General features: G+C 42.0%; 1 protein-coding gene across 3 annotated transcripts in view; it reads right to left on the bottom strand.

Annotated features, from left to right (window-relative positions):
- The window catches only part of DAAM1 (dishevelled associated activator of morphogenesis 1), a 165972-nt gene that overhangs the window by 111797 nt on the left and 34728 nt on the right, over positions 1–19447 (bottom strand). For 2 of the 3 annotated variants that reach the window (XM_075843565.1, XM_075843568.1), the window contains exon 2: positions 2287–2338. The exons of the other annotated variant lie outside the window; for it this stretch is intronic. The gene's annotated coding sequence lies outside the window, so the exon portion shown is untranslated. The remainder of the gene's footprint in view (positions 1–2286; positions 2339–19447) is intronic. 3 annotated transcript variants of the gene reach the window in all.

The raw sequence follows: 19447 nt of genomic DNA, 5'->3' as shown, positions 1-19447 counted from the left end.
GCGTGTCAAGATAGCCGAATCAGTTTGTCACTTCAAACCCCCCAAAAAAATAAAAAAGTCTGGAATTTCGATCACATTTTAATCAAATTAATAATAAAAACGGCATCATTCCACATACAAAAAGACGCCTCACACAGCTCTGTACACAGAGATATTTTAAACGGTTACGGGGAGTATGGCGATGCAAAAAAAAAAAAAAAAAAAATAATCATTTGCTTCTTTAAAACTTTTACTTCAAAGAGTCATAAAGCAGAAGGGTCAGTTCACACGTTGCGTAAATACTGTGGATTTTCCACAACGGAACTTGTTGCGGAAAATCCACAGCACATACACTAGCAGCAAAGTGGATGAGATAAAACAAATTTCAACCACACACTGAAAATACTGAGCGAAAAAAAACTCAGAAATTGACCTGCGATGCGGAATTTTATTCCGTAGCTTGTCAATTGTATTTGCGTAAATGCTGCTTATTTGTTGCAACTTTTCCCCATTGAATTCAATGGGGAGGTAAATCCCGCAACAAATAGTTTCCCAGAAACTCTGCTGCAAAAAACGCAACTCAGAAAAAAACCCCAACCTTATACTTACCCAGAAGTCTGGGTCTCTTCCTCCAGACCGGCCTCCTGGGATGAAGTGTCATCCCATGTGACCGCAGCAGCCAATCACAGCGGTTTCCTGGGATGAAATATCATCCCAGGAGGTCAGCCTGCTAGCACCTCGGTTCAGTTTTCCGCCGCGGATATTCCAGGCAAAAAACGGCACCAGTTTGGTGCGGTTTCTAGTCCGGAATTCCCTGCGGCGCACAGGGCATGCTTTCACGCAGCGTATCCGCCCCGCGCGAACTCAGCCTAAAAACGACAATTAGACTGGTTCTGAAAGGGTTAAGGACGGATTTTTAACCGCGGAATATCTGTATTTATCGGCGGCATTGATGCAGATTTTACGCATCAAATTCCGTACAGTGTGCATGTAGTCTAAGATGCAAGGAAACGTCTGCTGGTCGCAGTCAGTCTATGATGAAAACACGATAATTTAGACCAATGGCAGTATGTTCTGATTCCAGCAATGTATCCTCGAATGTATAGGGATGATGGATTAATAGATTGATCTGAAATAATTTAACCCTATTGAGCCTGAATGGGGGCACATCTTGGGATAGAGATATATATATATATATATATATATATATATATATATTATATAAAAATATGTTTAGCAGTTTCGCCGCGTTATCCTAAAAATCTCATCTTTACAAGCGGGAGCAATAGTAAGTCTTCAGGGCAGAGGGAGAATACATGTCCTGCCAGGAGTACAATATGGGAGCCATTATGGCCGCCTGTTTTCAGACTGCACTGCTTGCATAGTAACTTAAAAAACAGCTCCTGTACTCTGCCAATAGCGTCTTTGGGGCAGTAGTGGGAATTGGATTTTCCTGCACTATGCAGGGACATTATCTGCAGCTATTCCTTTCATATTCTGTAACTGCTCATAATACAGTTTTAATATATTTGAACCGTTTTAGCTAACCCGAGTTCAAGGCTAGATGCACACGACCGTTGTTTTTGTCAGCGTGCCATGCGTTTTGTTTAAACGGATGGCACACAAACCTATTCATTTCTACAGCTCCATGCACACTACAGTGTTTCTCACAGTTCCGTGCGGAGGCCGTGGGACTGGGCCACAAAGCTCAGAGCAGGTCCTATTCCTGTCCATGTTTGCGGTTTGGTCTTGCCTATTCAAGTCTTTGGGGATGTGCAGCACATGAAAGCCATCCGAACGCCGTCTGGGTTTGCGGATCCGTTGTTTACGGGCCACAAAATACAAACAGTCATCTGGATGTAGCCTTTGAAAACTATCTAAAATGTTTTATCGTTCGGTTTCTTTGTGAATGTAGATGTTCAATGCTCCACTGGAAACCACAATGAAGAACTCGGGTGTGGAGAGGCTAACTGCATAGCGCTGACAACTCCGAACAATAGCTTGCACTCACTGCATATTCAATACCAAAAGCTGTGAAGTTTTAAATGATGTCAAGACATGGGAATTTTCACAAATAAATATATGTCTAAGTGATGGTATTCACGGTCTCTATGTGAGGGAGCTTTGTTTTAGGGTTAGTTAATTAAAAATAATGCATTTATTCCTTGGTAAATCTCATTAGCGGCCATAATATGGTAAGAGATGAAGTGCCTAACACATTGATACAAAACATCTGCTACGAGCCATGACATTCTATATGAAAGGGTGAGAAAAGTGCTACTAGACCACTCCGCATTGTTCACTTACCCACCACGTCTTTCTACTCTTCACAGCTTAGTGACAAGGTTCACACGGGTGTCTGAAAATAAAGAAATATTTTTATTTTTTTTACATTGGCCCTGTAGTATTTTAGACACCGTAAAATCCACTCATTGCTCAAGAACAAACCGTGTCTTTTCACATTTGGATTCTTCTGCACAATATACATCAGCAAACGACACGTCAAAACGTACCCATCGGCTTCCATTATACTGACTGTATAACAAAAGCGTGTTCTTTTGGCCTACGTCGGGCGGTATGCGCTGGGGATACATTTCTTTTGAGGTATGGAATAGCACAGCAGACCATGTGGAAGCCTATGGGTGACAGATGCCACTCTATGGACTCCAACACAGACATCCATTCAACGTATACGTGGGGGTTGCCCCATACACATACTCTCAGCCGAGCGTGCATGTGTTCTCAATAGGGAGAAGGGAGTAAGCCGCGGCCAGACAGCTCTGAAATTGGCCGATTTCCTTACAAACAAAAGAATCAGGCATGTTGAAATCCAACAGCCCGATCCTTCTCAGATGTCGGGGGGAGAACTGGGACACCGCTAAATACATCATCGGCAGGTCCCGCCGAAAAATGGTGGTGTTGGCCGACATTCATCTAATGTGTATGGCCACCCAGACTGTGTGAAAGTAGGACTAAATATGAATGTCAACATGAAAGTTTCCATTCAATGACACCAAGCAGAGGTTGTTTGAGGGAGATACGGCAATAACAATATTTTTATATATTCATTGAAAAAGTATAAAAATTTTATTATGCACTGGTATCACATTTCTAGGCATATGGCTGGCTAGTAGGTTATCTACATTTATGCAAATCTAGTCATACACGTTGGGCTTGCTGACTGGCTCCCACAGCCAATGAAACATCTTCCCACTCGCCTCCCCCTACATTGCCGGCAGCTATAAGAAATAAGTTTTTCTAGCGCTCATTAGTATGTGCATGGAGGGTCCGGCCGTCACAAATTGTCTGATGTGATGGGAAGAATGGCACTTCATGGAGTGATATTTTCCTACATAACTTAGATGTGATGTAGAACAGCTGGATCGTGCGTGTCAGAAACAAGCAGGACCCGCCGTCACCGAAGCCGCCAGTCCCGCTGACCTGATTGAAGCTTGCGCTAAAACCAGAATCCATGTATCCAGGACACATAAAAACAAAAATTACAAAGTTGCACTAAACACCTGACTATATTGTTTTACAAAAAAAATAAAAATAAACAAATATATATATATATATTCAAAAGGTTTCCATAGCCTTTAAATGCTATCAGACCAGATGTACGGCCTCAAAATGGACTGTAATGTTACCATGAACGTATGGCTTACTGGCCTATATGTTCTTTACTAGCTGTATGGGCAAGTTGGTAGGCTTTAGCCGCATACCTACATACTTTATCTAGGATGAAAAATGACCCTGACTAACCTATTTGGTGTGGACTTTTAGACAAGAATGACCAGTTCCTCAGCACAGAGGACAAATATTTGGCTACAAAAAAATGACACTAGACATTGTTCACATTGTTTCAGCACACGCTGTTCTGTTGCAGATATTGTCTTGTTGAATGAGGCAATATCTGCATGGAGTTTACATGGATTTTCTCGGAGTACTCCCACTCTCCAAAAACATACCGATAAGTCAATTGGCTTCCTATTTACATGGCCAATGTATCAAAGATTGCGAACAGGACAATCTACAGCAATGCGGGATATGTTGGTGCATAATAAATAATAAAACTATTAGGGTATGTTCACACGACAGCGTCCGTAACGGCTGAAATTACGGGGATGTTTTCAGGAGGAAACATCCCCGTAATTTCAGCCGTAACGGCATGTGCAGGCGCTTGAACGCCGCGTCCATTACGGACGTAATTGGCGCTGCTTTTCATTGGAGTCAATGAATAACGGCTCCAATTACGCCCAAAGAAGTGACAGGTCACTTCTTTGACGCGGGCGTCTATTTACGCGCCGTCATTTGACAGCGGCGCATAAACTACGCCTCGTGTGAACAGACAAACGTCAGCCCATTGCTTTCAATGGGCAGAGGTTTGTCAACGCTATCGAGGCGCATTTTTCGGACGTAATTCGGGGCAAAAACGCCCGAATTACGTCCGTAATTCGTGCGTGTGAACATACCCTTATAAGGCAAGGACAGGAAAAATAAATAAATAAATAAAAAAAACAAAAACACATTGCTTCTGTTAATTGGACCTAAAGTGTGCACAGCCTCTCTGGAAAGAAGTAGTAACACGAGTAAATATGTTTATTTGAAAATGTTGGTGTAAAATAGTAAGGGGGAGTTCACACTGAGTTTTTTTGACGCGGAAACCGTGCCGCAAAACGCGCCAAAAAACGTCCGAGAATGCCTCCCATTGATTTCAATGGGAGGCGGAGACGTTTTTTTCCCCGCAAGCAGAAAAAAAAAAAAAAAAAAAAAAAAAAAAAATGGGCTCGCAGGAAAGAGAAAGGACATGCCCTGTTTTCGGGCGTTTACGCCTCTGACCTCCCATTGACATCAACGGGTGGCAGAGAAAGCGTATTTCGCTGAATTTTATGCCCGCGGTGCTCAATGGCCGTGGGCGAAAAATGCCATGAAAAACGAAGTGAAAATCGGCGTGCAGGCAGAGGAAAATCTGCCTCAAAATTCCAAATTTTGAGGCAGATTTTCCTCCTGCAAAAAACTCTGTGTGAACCCAGCCTAAGTAGTAAGAGATGTTAAAAACATTTGAGAAAATGGAGCAGCCACAGAAGGAGTGAAGATCCTGGAATGCTTTGATAGAGAAACAGAAAGAGTCGAGACGCTCACGGATTCTACCAGTTCCATCTTGTCTGCCAGACACCACAAGGACTGTCTGACGTGAAAATGTTCTGACAGTCAACTCAATGTTATCGGCAACCACCTCAGAAAGGTCACACTGGAAACAGACTCCACCAGCCGTCAAACCTGTATACAGCAACTTGAGATTGAACAGCAAACATCACAAACACGGTCAACACCAACTCTCAAACCTCAAACACTATTTAGACCTCAAACACTATTTACCATCTACCATTTGCGATCATACAATTACAATATATGGAGACAAGGTCATACATACAATAGTGGCTGCTATGGCGTTCATCCATGTGGTTGGTATGAATCTGGGCAGAGTCCCGACCTTTTCTTTTACGCGGCGCAGACAAAAACCTGCCTAGAATTTTTCCGGAGCGCGTAAACGGGGTATAAATTACCCCATTCACTTGCATTGGATGCTGAATTTTAGTGTATTGAATGAGGATTTAGGTACGGAATCCACATCAAATCCTGAACGTGTGAACATGGCCTTAGAAACTGAAGGAAGGAGGAACCAGGCCAAGAGATATGCAATTTTTTTCACATATAAGGGATAGGAAGGTGGTAGGCAAACAAGCGCTTCGACTTCCTGTTCCTGGAAAACGTGTTCTGGTCTCATACAACTGATAAGTCCCAGCTCGAGAGATATGGATTCCTACATACATTAGCCCATATGTAAGACTTCATCCACAAGTAAATGTGGCCTATCTGCAGTCTTTTTGCAAAGACAATAGTAGGACTTAGAGGCTCTGTCACCACGTTATAAGTGGCCTATATTGTACATGATGTGATCGACGCTGTAATGTAGATTACAGCAGTGTTTTTTATTTAGAAAAACTATCAATTTTGACGGAGTTATGACCTATTTTAGATTTATGCTAATGACTTTCTTAATAGACAACTGGGCGTGTTTTTACTTTTTGACCAAGTGGGCGTTGTAAAGAGAAGTGTATGACGCTGACCAATCAGCGTCATACACTTCTCACCATTCATGTACTCAGACATCGTGATCTTGCGAGATTACGATGTGCTGTCACTTACTCACACATTAACTTCAAGTGTCTTGAGTGAATGGACATCGCTTCCAGCCAAGGCGAGATGTCTCTTCACAATCCCGACACTTCGGTAATGTTTGTGTGGGACTTTATGACAGCAAGCGTGATCTCGTGAGAGCACGCTGTAAATGACAGCACAGCGTGATCTCGATGTGCTGTAAAGTCCCACACAAACGTTACCAAAGCGTCGGGATTGTGAATAGACATCGCGTCCTGGCTGGAAGTGATGTCCATTCACTCTCAAGACACTTCAGTAAATTTAATGTGTGAGTAAGTGACAGCACATCGTGATCTCGCAAGATCACGATGTCGGAGTACATGAATGGAGAGAAGTGTATGACGCGGATTGGTCAGCGTCATACACTTCTCTTTACAACGCCCACTTGGTCAAAAAAGTAAACACGCCCAGTTGTCTATTAAGAAAGTAATTAGAATAAATCTAAAATAGGTCATAACTCCGTCAAAATTGATCGTTTTTCTAAATAAAAAAACAATGCTGTAATCTACATTACAGCGCCGATCACATTATGTAGGAGATAGGCCACTTCTAATGTGGCGACAGAGCCTATTTAAGGTACTTTTACGCCAGCACATTATGTCCGGTGCAACGAGCGCCGATCAACAAGAACGCTTGTTGTTCGGCACTTGTTTGCTCCTGTCACAAGGAGCCATGTATGGGGACGAGCGGTCGTTACTGCGATCGCTCGTCCCCATACATTTGTATCATGGCGGCAGCACATCTCCCTGTTTACACAGGGAGATGTGCTGCCAACCACCTTAATATTTTGCACTTTTAAAAAGGATACGATCAGCTAATGTACGAGCTAATGAATGTTTGCTCGTTCATCTGCTGATCGCTGCCCTGTTTACGCTCGTTTACCCGATAATTGGCCAGTGTAAAAAGGACCTTTAAACCTCCTGACAGATAAAAGGGGAGGTAAAATAATGAAATTATTATTGTAGTCCGGGAATCCCTATGGTCTTGCTGCTGAAACCCTTATGTTCACACGGCAAACTAAAAACGGCTGTAAAATACGGAGCGGTTTTCAAGGGAAAACAGCCTCTGATTTTCAGCCTCTTTTTTTATGTATCACACGTTTTTTGGAGCGGTTTATGGAACGTTTTTTCGATTGAGACAATTAAAAACGGCTCAAGAAGCGACATGCACTATGTGCCGTTTTTACAAGTGGCCGAGTAAAAAAACACCCTGTGGGAACAAAACGCAGTTTTTCCCATTTAAATCAATGGGCAGATTTTTAGAAGTGTTCAGCCTCTGTATTTTTTAAGTGTTTACGGCCCCAAAAAAACTACTGAAAATAAGCCGTGTAAACCTATCCTTTGCCCTTCCTGGTTATAAAAAGGGGTTCCCGGCTTGAGCTTCCTCTTCCGACGTGTTTATGACCCGAATGCGACATATAAAAAACAGGAACGTCCAGAATGAGTAATTTGCCAATAAACACTTTACCCTTCAAAAACACACAGAAAGGGCTTGTCCACACGTAACGGAATTGCTGCAGAAAATTTCTGAATAAGTTCCACAAAAACGAGCAGACATTCCTCTGCGGAAAAACCCCACCATTGCCTGCGTTTTTTTTACTGCAGAAAGCGGTGCAGATTTTGCGGTGTTTTTCTCAATGCTGCGAGATGGTGACATCTCCTCTGAAAAATGCTGCAATTCAGACCACTTTCCGCAGCAGGGATGGACATGCTGCTGTACAAAAAAACACGCACCGCTAATGAGTTTCTGGTCGGAAATTTTACGCAGCGTGTGGATGAGATTTAAATCTCACCCTCTTTGCTGCTACTGTATTCTGCTGCGTCTTTTCCAAATGACAGATTGACAATTTACGGCTTTTTTCATGACAAAGACAAATGTCTACGAAAAACTCAATGTTGGATTTTTACATTACAAGGTGCACTCTTTAAAACACTTGGAAAGTCGTTCATGCCAATAAATCAAATACCAGGCCACAGAATAAGGAAGAGATTGATCGGATATTCACGGTTTCAAATTATGGCTTTGTCAACCAGAAGGAGAGAAAAATAAGGGGGTTTTACACTGGGCGATTATCTTGCAGAGGAGTGTTCCTAGAACGCTCGTTGACGATAATTTCCCCATGCAAACAGGGCAGCGATCAGCAGACGAACGAGTAAACGCTCGATCATCTGCTGGTCGTATAGTTTTAAAAAAGTAAAATATTATCGTTGTCGGCAGCGCATCCCCCTGTGTAAACAGGAAGACGCGCTGCCGACATGATAATAATGTATGTGGACGAGCGATCGGAGTTACCACCGCTCGTCCCCATCCATAGCTCCGTGTAGAGCACCGATCAACGATGTCTCGTTGATCGCTGCCCTGGCCGGTGTAAAAGGGCCTAGACACACGCACACACAGCCCATTTACTGGACTCTGCATCAAAAGCCAAACATACGCACCAAGAGTCATCCGGGCCACTAATTAAAGATGTTTACTTACCCGAACGGCCTTGGTCTGGAGGTTACAAGCAAGGTTTGTGAAGGTCAGCAAAATTTGGTGGTATCAGGCACCAGGTTGGTAAACAAGCAGGGAAAAGAATATGACACTAGCTGAACTGTGCAGACTGCTGGGATATGCAGAGTATGCTGAGTAATTTGCCATATTTTTTTAGTATATGTAGCACACATTCTAGTCTATGCTCAATTAGACTTGCATTCAATTTTTGCTTTGGAAAAGTAGAATACGACACGCAACTGAGTCTGGCCAATGGGGAGGATTAAAAACCACGGTCTAAAAAAGTAAAAATGCATAGGATACACAAAATACTGCTTTTACCTGGTGAAGCTATACGCGAAACACACGTTGGGGCAGCACTACACCTTGATAGATGAAAACACAATTATGTATATTCTCTGTATTTACTTTTTTTTTAGGTTGCATGTTTTTTGATTATTGGCCCAACTCAGTTGAGTGTTGTATTATAACGGACATTATTACATGCCAGGGGAGCGGTGTTCTATATGTAGATCAGTGTTGTTGTGAATCATTCAATTGTAGGTTTATTATTCATAGAAGAAAAAAAAAAAAAACATTAAAAAAAAACAAAAAAACACAGAATCACATAGATTAGATATGCCATTAGTGTCTAATTGGTGGGGTCCAACCACTGGAACCTGCAACGTTGTCTAGAATAAAGCGGCCAAGGTACTTAAAATAGCACAGCTGCCCCCTGGTCTTTTCCTAAAACAGTGCCACTTGCCAAACCTCAATTACAATAAACAGTTTTTTCTGGACCGCCCATAAATATGGTTGAGAATGACGGCAAGTGTAAGGCCACCTCTCCAATAAAAACAGGGGGCATGGGACATTGAATATTATGCTTGGGTGTCAAAAGCCACATTGGAGGCCCCAACAATGGGCTAGGTTGCCCACGACTGTTTTATAGGCTTTCCTCTAATGGAGTATATCCTGAACCACTGGCAGTGACTTGAATGCATGTTGTACATGTCTTGCACCGATGGCTTGGGCAGAGTTACCGGTCAAAATATGAATCTAGGTATATATTTTTTTGCGATTTGTTTGGATACACTTAGTTGCCCTGAGTTCCTGTCAGTTTACAAGTGTGAAAGGGAGGGGAATTGGAAAGGTCTAATGCCCTGATCTATTTTTGGATCATTGACACTGGCATCATCATCTCCGCTCCTATCAAATCCTTTGCATATAGAACTTAATTTCTGGTTAACGTTGCCATGAATTGTGAGAAGTCTAGCAGCATTACAGCCCGGTGAGGTCATGTCTCACTTCTGTAATAAGTGATCACCTGCTGACAGGTATGAAATCAACCAACAAACCTGTTCTTTATCAGACCTATTGCACAAAAAAGGAAGAGAGATTGGAATTGCCCTTTGCTGGTTGTAACATGTATCTGTGGACGATCTGTACAGTTGTCCTAGTCAGTTTTACAGCACAGATTGCTGAATTCATCCTAACACGTCAAAATCCACGACCTAAGCTTGTAAAATTATTACTGAGGTTTGATTGATTTCAAGCCAGGTCTATTCTGGTTCAATGGGTCCTGTATCAACAGTGATGTTTGCATGATACAATTATTCAGCACATAGTTCAGGCATAACAATTGAATGCTACAGTGGCCAAAACTCCCAAAAAAAATGACAAGCATAAATATGGCCCCAATTATATACCCTCATTACTCAAACAGATACCACAATTCTGTCACCCCCATCTCCAGTTTTTACTGGCACAACGTTTACAAAATAAGAGGAAATGTTAGAAATACGAAAACTTTTGACGACGAGGAGGTTTAAACAATAAATACGTGGATAATGTCCAAATCCCTAACCAGGATACAGCGGTGAACTGGAGCTGGGCGTATGGAATTTCTTACCAGGTCACTTTTGCTTTTAGAGATGTGACATTGGCCATTACGGACATTTTTAGCACTTTAAAATAATCAGCATTAAAAAGCGTTACTCATAAAGACACAGTATAACGTCATGGGGTTTAACATTGGAGCCGCCGTGGGGGTTGGGTCACTTGTGACATCAAGAATAGTTTTGCATGCTGTGCCGTTCTTGATGTCCAAGCTATGGAAAGCCTCAGCTGGACCCCATTACTAATGAAGGGTGATTGTTGGTCGCCATTTGGATACCTCATGTGATGGATCCGGCACAGCATCATAGGTTCCTTTATATTTCAGAAGTGATGACGCCAGTGAGAACAGATGGGCCAACTATCGGTCAAACCAGCGTTCACATGAATGCTCGTTCCCGATCATTGCCTTGTGTAAACAGGGCAATGATGATCCGATGAATGAGCGATCACTCGTTCATCGGCGGATCTGCTAATTTATGCAGAATTAATTATTATCATTGTCGGCAGCACATTTGTGCTGCCAACATAACCGATCCTGTACAGAGATCGTCACCATTCACATCACAATCTAATGTCCCAATCTTAGGTACACATACACACTAGGGTCAAATCGATAAGAAGCCAAATTAACCCATCAGTATTTGTTACCCCTGTAAAAGATCCTACAGACATAATATTGCCACTACCCAATCTTCCTGATCTCACTTCTGGCCCCTTACGGAAAAATTAATAAAAACAAAGTCCCATGCCCATGTAAAACAGGTTTCCATCTTGAAACAACCAAGAAGGGGGGAGGGGGATCCGGATTGCAAAACCTCCATGTGATTGTCAGCTGGTGGACGTGAGAATGTCAACAGTATCTATAAATCACTTCTCCATTGGTCACCTGACCTATATTTCCACAGTAACAACGGTGTATATACTTCCCGACAAGATTAACATACCTTCATGATCCCCAGGTTTATGAGCGATGACCTGTGCCAAACCGTGTCCACAGCAGCAGATCCCTCAATAAACTAGATTTCTGTCGAAACAACGGACATCCCACATATTAAAATTTACACGACGAATTCCAGATAAGTCGCAAAGTTACAGCAGATATATTTTTCTTTCAAGTTTATATCCTCAGGAGACAGGGTTTAAAGACTGCCGAGCCAGACATTTCCTCTTGGACCCAGGTGTACAGGATACATTCTGTTCCCAGTGTTTATTCAGTTCTGTTACTTGTTTCCTTATTGGGAGGAACTTGTTTAGGGAGTAAAAAAAAAAAAAAAATCTACGACATCCTATGTACTATGACATGAGAAAGTACATAAACCATACGAGATATAGATCTGAGAACATCACAGATCTGAAGAACGAGGCTGGCTAAAGAGGTACGCGATGCATATTATATGCACAAATAGAACGCGCGCCATAGTGTAACATATCTATAAGGGTCAGTTCACATGTGTAAATATTGCGGACTAATTTAGTTGCGGAAAATCCGCAGCATAATACAGTAGCAGCAAAGTGGAAGAGATAAAACAAATCTAATCCACACGCTGCGTAAATGCGGAGCGGTAAAAATGCTCAGAAATTTACCTGCGGTGCCGGTTTTTAATCTGCAGCATGTCAATTGTATTTGCATAAACGCTGCTTCTTTGTTGCAGGATTTCCCTATTAAATTCAATCGGGAAGTAAATCCCGCAACAAATAGCAGATGTTGTGTTTTGTTGCGGAATCGTAGCTCAGAAAAAAAAATAAAAAAAAAATATTAGACTTACCCAGAAGTCTGTCATTATATATATATATATATATATATAGCAGAAGAAAATTTGCAGCACTCCAATGGAGTGCTGCAAATTTTCTTCTGCTATATATCATTATACGTCCTAGGATCGGGACGTTTTGCTGGGCACCTGGTCGATTATTCATTAGTGAGTGCTGCTGTCTTCTTGTGTGCTATATATATATATATATATATATTAAAGAATCAATAAGAGTTCGCTGATCGTTCTGTCATCTGACGCGTCCTGCATTATATAACCTACAAAACCTCTATGTTGACTAAATGTTTAAAAAAAAAAGAAAAAAGCCTTAAAGAGGCTCTGTCACCAGATTTTCAAACCCCTATCTCGTATTGCAGCAGATAGGCGCTGCAATGTAAATAACAGTAACGTTTTTGTTTTTTTCAAAAACGAGCTTTTTTGGCCTAGTTATGACCATTTTTATATTTATGCAAATGAGCCTCTCTTATGTACAACTAGGCGTGTTTAAAGTTATGTCCAAGTGGGCGTGTATTGTGTGTGTACATCTGGGCGTTTTTACTTGTTTTACTAGCTGGGCGTTGTGAATAGAAGTGTATGATGCTGACGAATCAGCATCATCCACTTCTCTTCGTTACCACCCAGCTTCTGGCAGTGCACAGACACACAGCGTGTCCTCGCGAGATCACGCTGTGACGTCACTCACTTCCTCCCACAGGAACTTCATTGCGTCGGATGAGCGAGATCACGCTGTGTGTCTGTGCACTGCCAGAAGCTGGGTGGTAACGAAGAGAAGTGGATGATGCTGATTCGTCAGCATCATACACTTCCATTCACAACGCCCAGCTAGTAAAACAAGTAAAAACGCCCAGATGTACACACACACACAATACACGCCCAGTTGGACATAAGAAAGGCTCATTTGCATAAATATAAAAATGGTCATAACTTGGCCAAAAATGCTCGTTTTTGAAAAAAAAAACCAAACTTTACTGTTATCTACATTGCAGCGCCGATCTGCTGCAATAGGAGATAGGGGTTTGAAAATCTGGTGACAGAGCCTCTTTAAGACATAGAACAGTCTATGTCGGCTGACGGATCTGCAGGAAATTCTCTGGGAATGGGAGTCTCGCAATGGCCTATCCCCCTCTTCCTATGGTAGTAAATGTTCACCCTTGGTTGATTGGAGCGTGCATGTTTATGGTGGAGCTGGGGAAAATAGTTGAATGAACGAGAATTTTTCTGACAGATCTCATGTATATGGCCAGCAGAATAATAAAAGCTGAACCATGTGGCGATTGAACACCACGACACAATACCCATAGAGGGAGCGGCCCAGAAACCCTGCAGTTGGGGGGGGGGGGGGGTCAACCTCATGGCTCCCAGTCACACCATCGCACAGATCAAACAGCTCACCTCTACAGGTTACTTTAGTCTACAGACTGACAGCATGGTTAGTAGAAAACCTAAAAACCTGCTATTTATCATACGAGCAATTAAAATGTAGTAGTCTAAGAATAGACAACCCCTCGAAGGGCTCATGCACACAGTAGAGTCACGTGCATGATGCCTGTACAGTGACACACAGAATCCCTCCATGTGCCACCGTGTGGTGCCTTCATACGGCTCTGTAATATGGAAGTAATATCTTTTTTTTTTTTCTGTTGGATTGCGCAAAAAACACCACACGATAAAAATCGGCAGTATGGGCAGGTATACTTGGATGCCTTATTACACAACTTGGCACTCGGCCAATGACTCAAGTGGAATAGATTATACTGAAATATTATGCATGAATTGTGGAGATTTATGAATTATTAACAGTTTGTGGAGATCAGAATATTTTTATTTTTTTTCAATACTTTTTTTTTTATTGTCGATTTCAATTTTACCAAGAAATGGCTAAATTGAAAACGACCTTCTGGTCCTGCAACAACATTTTAAATATAACTGGGTATATGGAGTTCTATTACCTGGTGCCCTCCAGTTGTGCCCCTCTGCCATGGATCTGCCGCTTTGGGGTTCCCTCTTCCCCACCTGGCTGCAGCGCTTCTTAGACGGAGTCTGAAACACTCCCACCGTCCTCGAAGAGTCCTAGACTCTGAATCGCTGTGGCCATTTTAGCAAAATACAGAGGGGACCCCAAAGCGACAGATCCATGGCAGAGGGGCGCAACTGGAGGGCACCAGGGAATACAACTCCATATACCCAATCACATTTATAATTTCGTCCTGGGACCGGACGGTCGATGTAATGTAGCTATGTACAAAGAAGTGCACATGTCATGTGTATTTAATATTAATATGTTTAAGTGTTTAGATATCCATTTTACTACTCCATTATCGCTGGACTGACGGCGGATGTCAAAAACGCAAATACAAACTGGTCCATTTATTTTCCATCTGCAAGGTTGCTAGTAATATAAGAAAAAGCTGCTATGCACTAAACCTAGCACTTCGGTTTATTTCATAATCTATGGGATTGCTGAACATAACGGACTGCAGATGGATATGCCACAAGATTCAGCAGACGGCTGGTTAAAAAGAGCCAAGAGCCAAGTGCGAAAATTGTAGGTTCGCCTCTGCAGAAACCTGTACTAGTATATTAGGTGCCTAGGTAAACGGCTTTCCCCCGAATAAACTTTTATATTTGTTGGCAGAAGGCACAGGCGGTTGTATAAAAATAATATTTGACGCTCAATAGACCAAATACAGGCTGCCATAATGGACGGTCTGCATTGTGCTAACGGATATGCAAGACAACAGTGGGTGGGGAATGATTGGTCTACCAATGTCTGGCTCAATAAGGCGCCTTTCACATGGCAGGATATTGGTCGGTAATTTGCAACAGTATTTGGAGGCCAAAACCAGGAGGTGGTCCATAACACACAAGAGGTACAAATCTTTCCATTATATTTTTCTGTTATGTTTGGCTCCTGGTTTTGGCTTCCAAATACTGATGCAAAATACAGACCAAAATACCGCCACATGAAACTGGCCTTAAAATCGGATCAATTCCACTCATGGTTGAAAATATATGTATTTGCAGCTAATGTATAGGTATTTTAGAGCTCAAAGGGGTTGTGATGGACTACAGTGGTCACATGTTCCTGGGTCAACCTGTCGCTGCTACAGCAGGAAGTGAAGATTGGTGGGGGACTGGGCAATGGCAGAACAGGATCGGCAGGGGGATTGGTGAGGATGGCTTCTTTTTATTTATTTTTTTTAACGTTCAACTCACTAATTCACTAGAAAACCCCTTTAAGTCTTCAAAAGACATCTTTCGGTTTCTCATCTTGAACTCCTAAACATCAATTCTTCTTTATTAGCAACCAACGCTACTGGTTACCAGTTCCAGCCCCTGTATGTACTGTATATCGGAGATGGGAAAATTAGATTGTGAGGGACTGATGAAAATCTCGGACCAGGCTGTGCGATATGTGAACACTAAGCAACAGAATAAATAAAACGTATAGACGTAGTCTGTTTTTAGCATTGTGGGAGATCTAATCTTTACACTAGACACTAAACGGATCTGAAGCGTAACACGTTTAGCACCGGACAGTGACGGATTCCTTAACATTTTACCTTTGCAAGTCCAGTAAAACAAATATTGGGCGGCACTTGGAAAATATGACGTTTAGCCTGAAAGCCACGCTTTTCAATACAATTGTGACCGAATGGGGCAATTCTATTAATAAATATGCCCCTCTATCTTACACAATGCGCCATAAAAGCGTATGCGCTGGCAGACACATCAGTTCTGGGTGCGAACAAGTGTATAAAACATGATGTAGCTCAAAATTGGCACACAATAAAAGTAGTAACTGCTAAGTGACTCAACACTATTTTAGATTATCATTTTGTAGGTTTAAAGGGAATGTCGCTTTTTTAGTTAGACAATTGGTATTTAAGTGATTACACTGTTTTAATTCTTTCACATGTCAGGAAATATAATAAATTAGATTCTAATTTATAACATTTCCATGTTCTGGTCACTAGAGGGAGCAGTTCCCAAAATTGCAGAATGGTCAATTTGGTAAAGCAACCTCATTGCTTTATGCTGCAAATTTGGGGTAGACACACTTGCTCTAGTGTCCTCACACAATCCCTCCTCCCTTCTTCTGACTAGTGCCAGGAGAAGGAGGGGTTTGAATCTTCAAACCTCCTACACTGTGTGCCGCCATTTTCTGAGCGACTGCACAGTGTAGGAGGATTAGATACAGTGCTCAGCAGACAGTAGAACACGAACATAATACACACATCACATACACAACTTACCTGCTCCTGCCGCCGCCTCCGCTCCTATTCCTTGTGCCTTCGCTTCCTTGAACATATGGCCGGAAGTGGTCATCTGACTGTGCAGCAACAGCTTCCGGTCCACATGAAAATGGCGCCGGATTTCGATCTGCTAACAAGCTTAGTTTTGGTCTGTGTGGGAGCGGCGCATGCACCGTTCCCACACAGACGTCGTACGCTGCAGTGAATGGAACGGCTCCCGTTCGCATTCTCTATGGGGATGTATGTGCCGTATTCCATCTCTGTATGTGTCGTTAATCGACACATACAGAGATGAAGAAAAAAAAAAAAATGACAGCCCCCATAGAGAAGTAAAAATAAGAAAGAAAAAAAATAAGTAGAACAAATAAAATTTATTTTAATATCACACTAAAAGCAATATTATAAAAATAAAAATAAAATTTCATGACACCTTCCCTTTAAGAATGGATTCTAGTTTTTCTTTAAAGAATAATAAAAGTTGCATTTTAACAAACGCCCCCCCACTCTGCACAGTTTGGGCAAACACCTCCGCAGTCCTTCCAGCTGATTGCTTGTTTCCCACTGACAATCATCAGAAGAAAGGATGTAAGCAGCGCTGTGCCGGGTTCACTCTTTGAAATCAGTTCAGTTTGCGTTTCTATTCTCCTGGGCCGTCAGTGCAATGTAGATAATAGAGTATTTGTAGCATGATATGATAATGCATTCTGCACAGATGACAATATTTTATTGTTTTAAACTGTTTTTTTCCCCCCTCTCTTGGGAAGCAAGGTCAGGATCATTTTTCCTGCTGAAATGAGAACAGACGCAGTAAGAAAACTATTTGAATATGTTTTATAAAATAAAAAATAAACTCAATAAATTAAAAAAGTGCTTAAATTACAAAAAGGACAGGTCGGGAAACCAAGATACATTTTTTTGGGCAATAACTGAAAAATCAGTTGTGGCGCCCTCCTGTGTCCATGTCCTATAAAGCCTGTTGCACAATCGTAGAAGGAATAGGCTTCAGTGGAAGTGTGCAAGAACGAGGGGGGGGGGGGGGTATCATGGGATCTGTGCAGGCTAAGAAACTATAACTTTAGAGGTGGTATGAGGAACTACAGCCCTGGGCCGTAGCGGATTTACATTTTGACTGCCATCAATTACTAAAAGATACTGCAATTATTTTGCTGCAGAAATGACACAGTGGTCACAAGGCAAGAAGCACGTATGCAGCCTCAGCCCAATATACAGACCTTGGAACGAATAATTTGCGTGACTGCTGTTTTCCCACAATAAAAATATTTGGGGGAAATTCAGCAATAGGTTTAGGCCACTCCAGTTTTGAGAAAAAATAAAAAATAAAAAAAATGTGACTACTCTTTTACGACGCTCTCAGGCCATTAAAAAAATAAAAATAAATAAAAGTTGGCGTGGCTTAGCAGAAGGGACGGCAGCCTGACAAATTAACTATAATTTAAATCAGAAATGTAAGTAAATTATAGCAGAAACCTACACCAGCTCGTAGATTTCACTTTGTGGTGAACAAAGCCCCCAATGGAGGGCTATTTACAGACCACAGACGGGAAGGACAATTCCAGGTCCAACAACTGAGAATCACATTTTAGCCTATGTGAGTATAGCATTCTATACTGCACCTTTAAAACCTATATACTACATGATGGCGTAGGCTCTTTTTGCTTAAGCCCAAGATGCGACCAATTTATGAAGAGGCGTGCGTCTCTTAATAAATTTGTGTCATCTTACTCCAGCGAGCATCAGTCTAATATCAGTCTTAGTAAATCTGGGCCTTAAAGCGGACCATACACTTTAGATGTCGGATGAACGTTCGTTTGGCCGACAGCTATTCCTCCCGATCTCCCCCATACACATAAGTGATTGGCCAAACCTACATGTGTTTTCAATAGGAAGAGGGTAAGCCCCTGCCAGACACTTTTGGCAGCAGCTTATCACCTTACAAATAAAAGGATCGGGCATGTTGAAATTAAAAAGCCCGATCCCACCCCGCCCAATCCCTTGACATCTGCCAGCTGGGGAAGAGTTGGGACAACGCAATAAACATTAGATAGTTGGCCATTTCTGCTAAAATCGTCAGGTTCGGTATTATCTACTGTATCTAGCCAGCTTTAGACCAGGGCTACACCTAGACTTTTTGTAATGCTGTGGACTGATGTTAACTATTGAGCTACAAGCTGCAGTCCAAAGCAATATATTGAGTTGCATGCAATCTTGCGGACTGCAGCTGTCACTCAAGAGTTAAAATAAATCAGTAGCGCTACAAAAAGTCTAGGTGTAGCCCTGGCCTTAGGGAAGCCCCAGCCTTCCATACATCAGTCACTTCCCTATGGCCCCATGTTTTAAAGGAATGCTGTTAAATACTATGGTACCTACTTTCTTGAATTGGTTGGTTTTCTTTTACTTGCCCCTCGACATTCACAACACCGAGTATTAAGAGTATCTAACAGGCGCTTACCACTCCGACTCCATTAAAAAAAAAAACAAAAAAAAAACAAAAACACTTTTGCCGTGTTTTGGCAAGCTCAAATGAGCCTATGTATTCTATACGTTAATAGCGGACTCCCCAGCTTTAATTGTTGGCAAACCGCTCTTTCGGTCATCAACTAATAACTTACGGGCCACTTTAGAGCCATCCAGATGTAAATTGTAAAGTCAGAACTTCAGAATTTGCAATGAACGGGCTGCATAAAATTCCAATGCCGTGCGATTTCTTTCCAAGCATTGCCACGGTGTGCGTTCATAGCGAGGGAAATAGAATCCATTTCAAATTAGAGATCATAAAAGTGTTAATGTACCAAAATCAAGAGGCACTCAACGCAAATATGCAACAAA

Source organism: Rhinoderma darwinii, chromosome 12 (genome assembly GCF_050947455.1).
Source record: "Rhinoderma darwinii isolate aRhiDar2 chromosome 12, aRhiDar2.hap1, whole genome shotgun sequence".
Taxonomy (NCBI): Eukaryota; Metazoa; Chordata; class Amphibia; order Anura; family Rhinodermatidae; genus Rhinoderma; species Rhinoderma darwinii.
The sequence above is the reverse complement of the archived record's forward strand: the minus strand, read 5'-3'. Positions and strand labels throughout refer to the sequence as shown.